Raw genomic sequence first — 14,124 nt, forward strand, 5'->3', positions numbered from 1 at the left:
TCCTCCCTACCTCCCCACCTACACTCACCTTTACTGGCTCCATCCCCACCTCTTCGACCTGTCTGTTACCTCTCCACCTATCTTCTCCTCTATCCATCTTCCATCTGCCTCCCCCTCTCTCCCTATTTATTTCAGAACCCCCTTCCCCTCCCCCATTTCTGATGAAGGGTCTAGGCCCGAAACGTCAGCCTTCCTGCTCCTATGATGCTGCTTGGCCTGCTGTGTTCATCCAGCCCTGCACCTTGTTATCTCTGGTATAGATTTATGGCGAGGGGGGAGAAAGATTTAAAAGGAACCTGAGAGGTAACTTTTTCATGCAGAGGGTGGTGCATATATGTAATGAACTGCCAGAGTAAGTGGTAGAGACAGGTACAATTACAACATTTAAAAGACATTTCAACAGGTGCATGAATAGGAAGGGTTTAAGGGGATAAGGGCCAAATGCTGACAAATGGGACTAGTTTAGTTTGGGAATTGTGAATTATTTTTATTTGTTCACAGGAAGTGGGCATTTATTGCCCATCCCTAATTGCCCCTTGGCAGCAGTTACGAGTTAACTACATTGATGTGAGCCTGGAATGACATGTAGGCCAAACCAGCTGTGGAAGGCAGATTTCCTTCCCTCGTGAAGCAGATGGGTTTTTTTCACGACATTTGACTGTGACTACATGGTTTCCATTAGGTTAGTTTTTTGTTGAATTAAAATTTCACCATTTTCCTGCAGTGCTGGGATTTAAATCCATGTCCTCAGAACATTAAGATGAGGTTTGGGATTACATATCCAGTGATAATACCACTACGCCACTACCTCCCTGCTGTCAATTTCCTCCTCCCTTTAAACCCATTCTCATTAAACTGGATCATCCAATTCCTGGTTTGCAAGCTGACATTTATCAATGATTTCATCTCCTCGGCTGTTGATTGTCCTTTCTCGCTTCAGTATAGTCAGCATCATCCATCTAGATAATAACGTTATCGAAAAGAAAATCGGAATAGTGTGAGAAAATGGCTCAGAGGTAGAAGTTTGGCTATGATCGAACTAAATGATGGAGCAGGCTGGAGGGGCTGAATGGCATACTGCTGCTTCTATTTCCTATGTTGCTCCCTCGACCTATTTGTCCTTGTCAACTACAACCTCATTGTTGTACAAGGGAATGGTTCTGAAAGAGTTAACCTTGAAGCTCCACCCAATCTGATGATATCACTGAGTCTTTCAGTGAAGAACACAGTTTAGCATGAGGTTACAATGGGGGCAGCATATCCTCTCTGGTTTCTGATGGTCTTTGTCATTATTTCTTTCTACTCAATGTAACATGCACTTATTGCTCTCGTGCAATGAACTAATCTTGTTGTGTAAAGCAACTCCCTCTTCTTGTTAAGACTCAATGCTGTTTTATCCTCTACTACTAAATAACCCATTGGTGGTAGCACTGTATATCAGCCACAAGCCACTTCTCTTGGTACCACATCATACCACACTCATTTCCAACCATCATTTCATTCCACATGGACATCTTGTCCCTTTAGGGAAGTGTGGGAACAATTAGTTGACTGATTATCAAGCTGTTGAATAATGTCATGAACACCTCTTCCATGACCAACAAGTTCTGGCATTGGAAATGAACTTGGAACTTTTGGTTCAGAAGTTGCATGTGCTATTTACTGAGCACCTTCACCTTCCAAACCTAGGCCCAATCTTCCTGCAATTCCAAATCTGTATCTCTCCAGTCAGGTTTCCTTCCTTGTCATAACTCTCAAACTGCCCTACTCAAAGTGGAAAATGATGTCACTCTCATTACCCTTGACATCTCTGCAACACTTGACATGGTCTGGCTGTGTCATCTTTGGCCAATCCCTTTCGCCCATTGTTCAGTTTTGACCTTGCTTGATTCCACTGTTATCTACGTATCCAAAACTGAGTTTTCTTCGCACATATTATCTTCAAAATCTCTGGATGATCAGTCCTTGGTCTCCTCCTATTCATCGACGTGGTAACATCATCTTCAGTTAACTTCCGAGGATTGGGATTTTAGCTCCTGCTGGGTCCACAGTTGGAGTCTGTGGAGGGTGAAAATGACCCACTGGCCTATGTCCTAACTGCTAGGCTCCAGGTAATTCTCTTGAGATGAGAAAGGCTACCTACCCACATTACTGGGGGTGACTATTAATCCAATTAAGACAGTAAACAAGTATTAATACATGTAGAAATGGGCACACACAAGCAAACCTTGATGGGATAAGCAGTCTAGGCAAGTTTCAAGACCCTCCCTACTTTGTCCATGTGTAGAAGAAGCCGCAAACTGTCCTTTTGAGGAGCTTTACCTGCAGATATCCATTTCCACCCACCCACTCCACAATGACGATCTGACTCTACAACATACTATTTAATTAATGACTTCTAAGAGCTGGATGAAAGGCACATCCATGTTGAAACACCATCTCTCTTAATTACCTGTCATTGCTGCTGCTTCTTTCAAGCGGGAAATGCCTCCGATTGGTCCTCCAATTTGAGAGTCCACCCATCAGCCTTAACTGGATGATGAACCCTCCCACTCACCTTCGCAGCACAGCGATTGTTTGCCTCAGGACCTGAGCTCTGTTGCCTATCCCTGAGGGAAGATCCAGCCCAACATGCATGTTGACAATACACGAATCCTTCATTAGCTTCCACAAACCTCCTCCGTGAGTGAGATTTCTTATTGAGTTAGTTTCAGCCATGTCCATTTATACTTTGTGATGTTTGAGGCATCATTTTCAGGTCTGCCCTCTCACCACTGTACTGTGAAGGGTTAATGTGAATACGTAAATAGAATAGTTGACAACATCTTAAGAAGTGATGCAACATCGCATGACAACTGGGAAATGGTTCTATCTTAACAGCTTCAAGTGAATTGGTGTCCTGTACACTGTTAGTATTTACTACGCTGAATCAAAGGTGACAACTAAGACTCCTAAAGTTTTTTTTAATTCACTCACAGGATATGGGCGTCATTGGCTGGGCCAGCGTTTATTGCCCATCCCTAATTTCCCTTGAGAAGCTGCAGGCCATTTAGTGTAGGGAGACCTACACTGCCGTTAGGGAGGGAGTTCAAGGATTTTGACCCAGTGACAATGAAGGAACGATGATATATTTCCAAGTCAGTGGCTTGGAGGGAAACTTGCAGATGGTGGTGTTCCCCTGTATCTTTTGTTTCTGTCCTTCCAGTTTGTGGGTTTGGAAGGTGCTGTATGTGCTGCCTTTACTCCAACCATTATGACTCCCTTTGCCTTTTATTTCTTGACAAATTTTGTTTAATCTCACCTGCACTCTATCCCATCTCAGCCGTTCCCTTTTGTTCTTCCTCTTCTTCCTCACCACCACAGCACTAGACGCCTCACATTTCTATCTCACTTCACTTCTGACAAAGAGGTGTATTCAATTCAGAGCATTAGCTCTGCTCGTCTCGCCACATTTGCTGCCAGACCTGCTCCTTATTTCAGTCTATTCTCAATCTGTACCAGCAATTCCTTTGCTCTCTCATGCCTGAACAAAGGTGCTGGATAACAGAATCTACAGACTTGTTTACTGCTCTCTGCCCATACTCCACAGCTTCCTTCGGCTGGAAGAATAGGACTTGTGTCATCGTCCTTTGTAAATCCATATGCTTATCCTAGTGCTTCCAGCATCATGGCAAACAATCATTAGATTCATGGTGTCATATTCTGCTCTTTGCACTGCACCAGGAGGATACAGTGACATGAGCAGTCCTTCTCTTATACTTCCTTATCCTGCCTACTGCAGTTTACTTTCAATTCAGCGGCCTTTAAAAATTTCACCTGCAGTGCCCATCTTTTATAAAATTTGTCATACACGTCGATTCAGCAGGCATTATCCTGCTCAGAGTTTAGAAGTGGACGGGTTTCTGCTTTTTGGGTTTTGTGGTTAATGAGCATCTCTGTCAGTTCAAGAACGTGTGCTCTGATATACAAATAGTCACGTGGTGGTCCAGAGTTCGAATATCGCTGAAAAGAGAGTCACGATGCTTCAGCTTTCCAGCTCCCACTCATCAGCAGAAATGCAAGAATGCCTTCCTTCAAACGATTACTGTCATTTAAATTGAATTGCTTTTGGTTGCTGCTAACTTGATTCTAAGTTAGAGAAGAAGAAGTAGCCATGATTTGGAGGTGCTGGTGTTGGATTGGGGCGGACAAACTTGGGCATCAGGTTATAGTCCAACAGATTTATTTCAAATCATAAGCTTTTGGAGTGCAATCAACAGCCCAAATGTGGGAAGTTGTGAATCAATGGGAAAAATCCAGCAGAGGAAGAAATTAATGTGGGAAATGCGGTGATAGGATTAGACCACTTGGTCCCTCAAACCTGGGATTCATGGCTGATCTGATATTCCTCACGTCCGTTTTCTTGCCCTCTCTGTGTAACTCCTGATTCCCCTTCTGGGTTGGGTGTCTGAGAACGTCAATTCACAGTAATATTGCACTTTTAACATAGCAAAATGTCACAAAGCATTTCACAAGAGGACTATAGAATAAAATTTCATACTGAGTCACATAAGGAGGTACTTTGCATTTTCCTGTTTTTATTTATTCATTTGTGGGATGTGGGTGTCGCTGGCTGGCCAGCATTTCTTGCCTGTCCTTAGTTGCCCTTGAGAAGGTGGTGATGAGCTGCCTTCTTGAACTACTGCAGTCTTCCTGCTGTGGGTTGACCCACAATGTCATTAAGGAGGGAATTCCAAAATTTTGACCCAGTGACACTGAAGGAACAATGATATATTTCTAAGACAGGATGGTGAGTGACTCGGAGGGGAACTTGGAGGTGGTGGTGTTCCCATATGTCTGCTGCCCTTGTCCTTCTAGATGGAAGTGGTCGTGGTTTTGGAAGGTGCTGTCTGAGGATCTTTGGTGCATGATCAAGGAGGCAGAGTTTAAGAAATGTCTTAAAAGAGGAAAGATAAATGAAGTGATTTAGGGGAGGGAATTCCTGAGTTTAGATCATAGCTATTTGAAGGCACAGCACCAGTGATGGAGGAATTATAACTTGAGATACTGAAGCTGCCAGGATTGTCAGAGCAAAGCGATTTGGAAGGGATTATAGAGTTCGAGCAGATTCTAGAGGTAGGCAGGGAGTGAGTGAGTGATTTGTAAGGAAGTTTAAAGTCAAGACATTTCTTGAGTGGGAGCCGGTGTAAGTCAGTGAACGGGACCGTTCTAGAACCCAGGCACGTGAGACACCAGCCAGAAACGTTCCAGAATCATCCAGTCTGGCAGTAACAAAGGCACAAGTGATGGCTTCAGCAGCAGATCAGCCAGGGCAAGGTCAAAGTGGGACAACAATATTGTGGCGGTGAAAGTCTTAGTCCTGGTCTGAATACAAGGAAGCTCAACTTGAGACAAAATATAGCAGTCAGGTTGTGAACAATCTCTGGCTCAGTTGCTGACAGTTGCCAGGGAGAGGGATGGAGCTAGTAACTAGGGAACAGAACTTGGAGTGAGAGATTGAAGGAGATTGTGTCTTCTTGATGTTTAATTGGAGGAAATGTTCTCATCCAATTCTAGACAGGATGAGGAGGATAGGTGCCTCTACAGAGGAGGGGAAAGTGTTCATGTTAAGATCTGTTAAATAAACAATGGTTTGCTGCAAACCTATTGACATTAAAATAAAACTCTATCAAGAAACTGTAAAGCCAAATGAATCAGAATGCAGCAGCTTTTAATGTTGAAAAGAAAGCATCTTTTATTTTTCTCTCTCTCGGCCCTCCTGTGCAAGGGAATGTGTGGGGATAGGTGTACATTTCTCACTGACACAGACATACAAGGGGAGAGAGTCTGCAGCTATTACATCCTCTTTAAGCCTGGCACAGCTGAGCATTTACAATCGACAGACGCAGAGGACCTCCCCTTTAATATCTGGATGAGGAAGTGAGAGAGGGGGAAGCTTCCCTTGAATGAGGCTGGAGAGAGAGAGAGAAGACACAGAGACAGGGAACAGCGGCTAACAGCTCTCAACACTAGCGAGATGGTCGCAGAAGGTGTGTGCATCTTTATAACCTCTCTCTCATTGTTGCATTTAATCCCTCCCTGTGTCTCTCTTTTTAACAATCGACCACAAATCGGCCAGCTTCTTATTTTGCAGAGTGCAGGTTTGAAATCTCCTGGGTTTCTCTAACCATCTAGCTGCAACGAAACAAACAAAGTTGGTCAGCTGAGTTGGGAGTTTGGATGCACTCTGAATTCAGTAGATGGAAATGCCAGGACCTACACTGTCCTTTCTTCTTTGCAAAAAAAAGTCTTGCGTTGGTCTCACCAGTGAATTCAAACCAACACCGATTTAGGTAAAGGATTGATGTGCTCGAGCCGCAGTTAGTGGGTCTGTTTGTCTGTGTATGTGTTAAAAGTGGTTGTGCCTAAGAGATAGTGAGTGAGGGATCCAACAAAACTGGGACCTCATTCAGTCTCTAACACTTAAAGTGCCACCCTCAGTCTTGAGGAATATTTAGCTTGTCTCCCTGTATCCAGTCTGGAGGTGCACTGTACAGGGTAGGAGCTCTGACTTTTTTTAGCTACTGCTTCAGAGAGATTATAACCATCAGAAACTACTCTGAGTACTGCAGATATGAATCATGTGTGAGATGGTAATGTGTTACTAAATAATGCTTGCTTCTTGCTTATTCTGCACTGTTGTGAATTCACAAGTTGAAGTTGCCATTATCCATTTGGGACATTAATAGAATCATATTCTCAGCTATTCTAACATGGGTACAATCCCAATTATCTAATTTTTTTTGAGTATTAAAAACGAGTCATGAGAGAAACATAAAGCATTTTCCTGCTCATATTGCTGACAGTAATTTCTAGACTTTGCTCTTGGAATGAATCATTTGCGAATATAATCACATATTATAATATAAAAATAGCACTTCACCGCAGTTATTGCCACAAAGCCTGTACATCTTCATCAGGATTTGGCAGGCCATGCTGTTGTGACCTTGTGTGTTTCTGGTCTCAGAATCCTCTGTGGTTGCAGAAAGTTTATTTTATGAGAGTGGGTCAGTCCCAGTGGTGACACAGTTAATGATCAGAAGGGTACAGTTTTAAGATGAGTGGCAAAAGCTCTAGTGGGGATTTTAAAAAAAAAGTACCACGTTGTTAGTTTGTGAAATTTGTTGCCTAAAAGAATGGGGGAACAGATTTAACAATAACTTTAAAATGATGACACTATTTTCCAGTTCATAAACAGGCCATTCGGCCCCCAACAGTGTTACTGCTCCATGTGAGCCTCCTTCCATCCCTCCATTTAACTCTATTTGTGGATTCTTCCATTCTGTTCTGCGTGTTTACCTAGCTTCTCCCATTTACGATAAAATGTGCACTATATGACATATTAATGTATGTGATTTGTCTCAATTACTGCTTGTGGTAATCAGTTCACCATCTCTGGATAATGAAGTTTCTCCTGAATTCCCAACTGAATTGATTAGTTTGTGTGCGTGTATGCATGCGAGCTCTGTGCTACAGACCTTAAGTATTGCTGAAACAAAAGACATGTTGTCAAAGATTTTTATTTCACATTCACCAGGATAAAGGCAAGAATACCAAATTTCAAACAGTCCCAGCAAATTATATTCCAAGAGAAAAGGGTGCTGATTGGATGGTGAGTGGACTCTGGTTGCATGGAAAAGGCAACAGGAGCCAATAGGCCTTGCAAGCTCCTCCTAATGGTTTCAAAGCTGAGGTGTAAGGCTTGAACATATTCCTTTTATTTGCAGGGAAGAAGCTCCCATTATGAATATAGCTTTAGCAGGCGTAAATGGCCCACCTACAAGCTCAACAGAATGGTGGTGTGCAACTCCTGTTATCATCCCCACTGCTTGGTCCATGGCAACACATTGCCCCAACTGAGCCACTTTGCCCTTTGTTCAGAAAGGGTTGGAACAAGATTCTATCTATTTGATGGAAAACCATAAACAGTGGAGCCTTGTTATAGTCTGCATACACAGATCATTAAAATGTCACAAGCGAGAAACATGAAGACTGATAGAATGATAGCCTTTAAATCTAGAATACAAAGGGTAGAAGTCATGCTTTGCGTATCCAAAGTCATGTTTAGACCTCACCTGGTGTGCCATGAGCAGGTCTTGGTACCATACCATACCACAGGAAGCACATACTGGCCTTGGAGAGAGTGTAGAATTTTGTCTGGACTCCAAATGTTAAATTATGAATAGGGCTCACACTGGAGCTTTATTCCATCGAATTTAGGTTAAGGGATCAAAGTATTTGGAAGGTAATAAAGTGAACAGATAGACTAGGGAAACTTATTTTCTCAGGTAGGATTGTCAAGAATGCAAAATGAAAAGTTGGCCTTTCTGGAGGAAAATTAGGAAATAATTCCACACTTAGGGTGGTTGAAACAATTTTTTGTAATTTTTGTAGACAGCAGTTGGATCACTTGTTAATCTGAGATTGAATAGATGTTTGTTAAACAAAGATACCAAGGAATATGGAGCAAGGATGTCTATTATGGGCTAAGATTGTAGATCAGTCATTATCCCACAGAATGGAGTGGGGTTGGGTAGGTTGACTGTTGACTCCTCCTATATTTATGGAGACATTTTCCCTCCGGAACATAAATAGGTACCAGAGACCTCCAATCTGGCACTGAGGACTGTGGTATTGCGGATTTTGGATCAGGTGGTTGAGGCTATGGTCAGTTCAGGTCAGACTGGGCCATGTGGGGTCAAGAGGTGCATGGAGCAAGGGATAGAGGGCAGTGGCAGCTGATAACACATCTGGATCCACATTGGATCCGTACAGCTTTGAACTGAATTGACAAAGTAAGTTATTTGTTTAAAGATTTTAAACCATTAAGGATGATTCTGAAATGGCCTGTTTTGGACACCACCTAATTTTGGATAACCGGTAACCTGTAGTGGCAGCAAAAATATTTGGAAGGCTATGGAGAAAGGATGGAGGAATGTGACTAATTCACTAGCTCTTTGGCCAGTATGGCAATTAGTTACAGAACATTCCAATGTTTGATACCTTCACCCAGTTGGCTTAGAAGAGGTTTCAGATGGCCTGTGGTGGTACCACAATTCCCAGCTAGAAGTTAATTTCCCCGTCAAAGGTGCCTGGAGACAGCATTATTAGAAGTGACAAAGAATATATATCTACTCATCATAATGGGTTGGAGAAATTATCTTGGTTTTATTGTTGCTGTAGATCCTACCTGAGGATCTATTTATTGCAGTTTATGATAGATTTTTTGAATAAAAAGGGCCTCAATTATTTGCTTTAGTGTGTGCTCCTGTTCGCGGAATGAATAGACCTGTGTTCAGAATAGGCTGTTCACTGGATTAATGTGCGTACAGCACCACCTCCTACATCACTGGGCACTTGGTTAATGTATACTTGTCAAGCCTTTACGGTAATCATAACTTAAGGTCAGATACAGTTGGAAGACATGGAAGAGATGTTCCAGTTAGAAATATTGATGGCCGTTTTTTTATAATGGATACCGACAATATTAAGGTGTCATATTTTAATTCCACCCCCTGGAGTTAGGAGAATTCATAGGCTGTGGCCTATGTGTGAGGTGTTTAAAGGTTTAAGGGGCAGCTCCCTGTGTGGGTCCTCACAGGCCTGAGGTGCTTTAATTCCATGGAAGTGGATCATCGTTTGTGGAAGGTATGTTGTTGAGGACTGAGCAAAACACTTGCAAAACTTGCTCATTAGAGGAAGCTGTTGAGAAATAGTTTAAACAGCCACTTAAAGCTTTTTGAGATAACAAGGTCTAGAGCTGGATGAACACAGCAGGCCAAGCAGCATCAGAGGAGCAGGAAGGCTGACGTTTCGGGCCTAGACCCTTCTTCAGAAAATCTTGGCCTGCTGTGTTCATCCAGCTCTACACCTTGTTATCTCAGATTCTACAGCATCTGCAGTTCCTGTTATCACTTAAAGCTTTTTGTTGAGTTTCCTATCAAAAGTACAGTCCACAATTGGAAACTCATTAGAAATTCTACCATTATTTTTGTGACCCTTTGTATAAAGCCATTCTTTTCAAGCAGGCTTTTGAGCACAGGGGCTCAGTGGTTAGCACTGCTGCCTCACAGCGCCAGGGACCCGGGTTCAGTTCCCCCCTTGGATGTCTGTGTGGAGTTCGCGCGTTCTCCCTGTGTCTGCGTGGGTTTCCTCCCACAATCCAAAGATGTGCAGGTTATGTGGATTGGCTATGCTAAGTTGTCCATAGTGTCCAGGGATAGGCAGGTTAGGTGGGTTAGCCATGGGAAATTCAGAGTTAAAGGGATAGGGTAGGGGGTGGTCTGAATGGGATGGTCTTTGGAGGGTCAGTGTGGATTTGATGGGTTGAATAGCCTCCTTTCCCACTGTAGGGATTTTATGATTCTATGGTCTCTCCTAAAATGGTCATTTATTATAGTATTTTTGTATTGCTGATAAGACACATTTTGTTGAAGCTTTTTTGCCTCATGTATCAGGACAAGTCACAAGAATGCCAAATTAAAGGGAAAACCAACATTTATATTGCATGAAAGGAGAGTGCTGATTAGTTGACAAGTGGGCTCTGGTCACGGCTTTGACATGGTGCACTTTCCAACTAATCAGCACTGTCCTCTCGTACTGTATAAATGTTGATTTTCTCCGTAAATTGGTATTCTTGTGAACTGTCCTGATGTGTGCAAGACAAAATTATTGAAAAAAAATGTCTTACCTTTTATGCTGTAGCTGTTGAAAATGCTGTATATGTGTATTTGTCTTATGCCTTTACCCTGGACAACAAAAGTGAAATTTTCACATACCAGAGGAGAATTGGCACACCCTGAGTTTCGTTGCAGAATTACTCAGAATTACATCGAAGTCTTTCAGGCAGAAAGTTAATCCTCCTTATAAAGCAAAGCTTCAAATTACTGCCTGGAGGACGACCATCAGGTAGTGCAAGCTGGTGTTAAATGGATGACAGATCTGTTTTTCATTCAGTGATTGGAGGTGGAGGATAGATTATTTACTGGTAAATGTTTTGCGCATTTTCAGAATTACTGGGATTGGGAGGGATCTCAGAGAGAGCTGATATTTCCGTATTGTGGATTGTCGTCTAGAGCAGATTTGTCAAAAAAGTACATTGGCACTCGATGAACAGAATGTTCCTAGTCAATCTTCAGTGTACTTCAGAAGTGTTCTAGTCAGCAGGGAATCATTACCTATAGTGTTAAAATTTCCCAGTGAGCTATTTGGAATAGAGCCTGTTTGAAATATTGCAGCTGCAAGACAATGAAAACTTGGCATCCGCCATTGGAATGTTTTTGGGTATTTAGTTATGATGAAAGTACAGAACACGCACAAGATTGAATTTGTGTCTAATTGGGCTGATTTTAACTTGCATAGCCTCATCCAAGTTAGAAATATTGTGTACAGTATGTGGAATCCTTAATTTTAAAATAAGGACTGGTGTGTTAAGAAAGTGAAAAGGTCATAATGATAGTAAGATCAGCACTATGTAAGAAAGACTTGCATTTATATGGCTTCCTGAAAGCACTTTATCGCCAATTTGCACACAGCAGGGAGATAATGACCAGATAATTATTAAAGGATTAATATTGGCCATGTCACCAGACTTAATGTCCATCTTAGATATAGTGGGAAAGTGCTATGGAGCCTTTATATGTCCATTTGAGCAGCTGGACTTGGTTGGATGTCCCATTGGAAGATGGCACCTGTGAGGGGATGACACTCCATCAGTATTGCATTGGACTGTCAGGCTGAGCTGTGAGTTCAACTCTTTGGGGTTATACATGATGTTATGATCAAAAGGCTGACACAACATCCATTATAATGCAAGGTTGTCAGAATGTTATTGACTGTAGAGAGAGTTCATCACCATAGAACCACAGAAATGATGAAAGCATAGAAGGGGTCTGTTTGGCCCATCTTGTCCATGCTGACACAAAGACACCCAGATGCCCTTTCGAATTCCATCTTCCTGCACATGGCCTATCGCCCTGCAGCTCGCAGAAGCAGATCCAGACACTTTTATAAAGAGTTTAGGGTCTCCTGCCTCCACAACCAACTCGGGCAGCGAATTCCAGACACTCACCACTTTCTGTGTAAAAATATTTTTCCTCATGTCCCCTTTAATCCTTCTGCCACTTAGTTTGAATCAATGACTCCTTGTTTTTGAACTCTCTACCAAGGGAGACAGGTTCCTCCTGTCTACTCTATCTCTACCCCTCACCATTTGTATACCTCAATCATGTCACCCCTCAGCCTTCTCTGTTCCAAGCAAGATAACCCCAACCTCTCCAATCTCTCCTCGTAGCTACAATTCTCCAGCCCTGGCAACATTCTAGTAAATCTTCTCCTCACTCTCTCTACAGCAGTTACATCCTTCCTGTAATGTGGTGACCAGAACTACACACAATACTCCAGTTGTGGCCTCACCAGTGTCTTATACAGCTTCATCATTTTATCCCTACTTTTGTATTCTATACCTCTGCCAATGAGGGAGAGCATTCCATCTGCCTTCTTTACAACCTCATCTATGTGTACTGCTACCTTTAGGGACTTGTGCACTTGCACGCCAAGGTCTCTCACTTCATCTATCCCTCTCAGTATATTCCTGTTTATTCTGTATTCCCTTTCACTGTTGGCCTCCCTAAATGCATCACCTCACACTTTCCAGAATTGAACTCCATCTGCCACTTTCCTGCACACTCCACCAAGTCATTGATATCATTTTGGGACTTACCTCTATCCTCTACATTATCCACTACATGGCCAATATTTATGTCATCTGTACATTTCCCAACTGTGCCCCCCACGTTGAAGTCCAAATTGTTAATGTATAAAACAAACTGCAGGGCTCCCAATAGTGAGCCCTGCGGAACACCACTTGAACTAGCTTTCCACTCGCGAGGGCAGTCATCGACCAACCCCCTTTGGTTCCTGTTACAAAGCCAATTCTAGATCCAATCATATGTGCACAGTGCGCGCAACATTGTTAAGAGAGACGATTTAAAGTGAAAAATGAAGAAACGGCAACTTGTCTTTGGCAGAGAGTGTAACCTGTCATAACCCAACTGAAATTGCTGTTCAAAAAGATACACACAAACCATGAGTTTAGCATCACTGCAAAGCTGAAACTATTTTGCACTGATGCAGATATTGCGCAGTTTAGGAAGAATATTTACTCCGAAAATGCTAATGTTACCTTCTGTAACACAACAAATTGGGCACAGCTATGGTGGTATTGAAGAATCCAACAAACAATTTATTATGACTATCATACACAAACATTACACTTCTCGTTTGCCTAAGCGTCTGAGCTCATATTAAGCTAATAGGTTACAGCAGAGCAACATGCCTCCAGTAGAGTGTCATGCTTCAAGTGATCTGATGTCAGATGGAGTTTGAGACCTTTCTATCCTTGGGTCACATGCTGCAATGCAGTGATGATGCCATGAGCGTGTCTGGTAAAGACATACTGGCGTTCTGACCAGATGCAAAGCGGAAACAAGCTCTGTGCTTAAGTCAGTTTGCTGCTTTCAGGGATTGTCTTTCTGCTTCACTCGCTGGTTGTGCCATGACTCCAGATGAGAGCTCTGTTTACGCTGTAATAACTACATATAAAATTAACAAGCAAGTAAAGACCAGTTGGTTCATCAGCTCTGTCCTACTCCAGGATGGCTGGTACTTTGGAACTAAATATTCTGTCTGGCCTCACCCTCAGACATATAATCATATTTTTTTTAAAAAGCAGAAGGAAGGAAACATAAGCCCACTAAAAGATTTAAAGACATAAAAGATTCTGGACAATTTATCTCTGGGAACCTGAGATCAAAAGCAGTGTAGGGGACCCAGGGTTACCCACTGTCAGTGCAAGAGTCACGCTGGCACAGAAAGAGGCCAGTTAGCCTATTGAGACCATGTTGGCTCTTTGTGGAGCAGTCTGGTCTGTCCTGTATCCCTGTTCTATCCCTTTAGTCCCGCAAGGCTATTGTACTGAAGTATCCATCCAGCTCCCATTGGAGATTATTGGTTTTCTCTGGTTCAAGTTCATCACCGTTTGCTGCATTCAAACAAATTTCTTCATACCCTCTCTCAACATCTTCC

The 14,124-nt window shown here is 42.5% G+C and overlaps 1 protein-coding gene across 1 annotated transcript in view; it reads left to right on the top strand.

Annotated features, from left to right (window-relative positions):
• Positions 1-5,960: 5,960 nt before the first annotated feature.
• LOC109923496 (multiple C2 and transmembrane domain-containing protein 2) overlaps positions 5,961-14,124 on the top strand; it is a 432,499-nt gene continuing 424,335 nt past the window's right edge. The window contains exon 1 of the mRNA XM_048616107.1: positions 5,961-6,029. The gene's annotated coding sequence lies outside the window, so the exon portion shown is untranslated. The remainder of the gene's footprint in view (positions 6,030-14,124) is intronic.

This window comes from Rhincodon typus, chromosome 33 (assembly GCF_021869965.1).
Source record: "Rhincodon typus isolate 14 chromosome 33, sRhiTyp1.1, whole genome shotgun sequence".
Lineage (NCBI taxonomy): Eukaryota > Metazoa > Chordata > Chondrichthyes > Orectolobiformes > Rhincodontidae > Rhincodon > Rhincodon typus.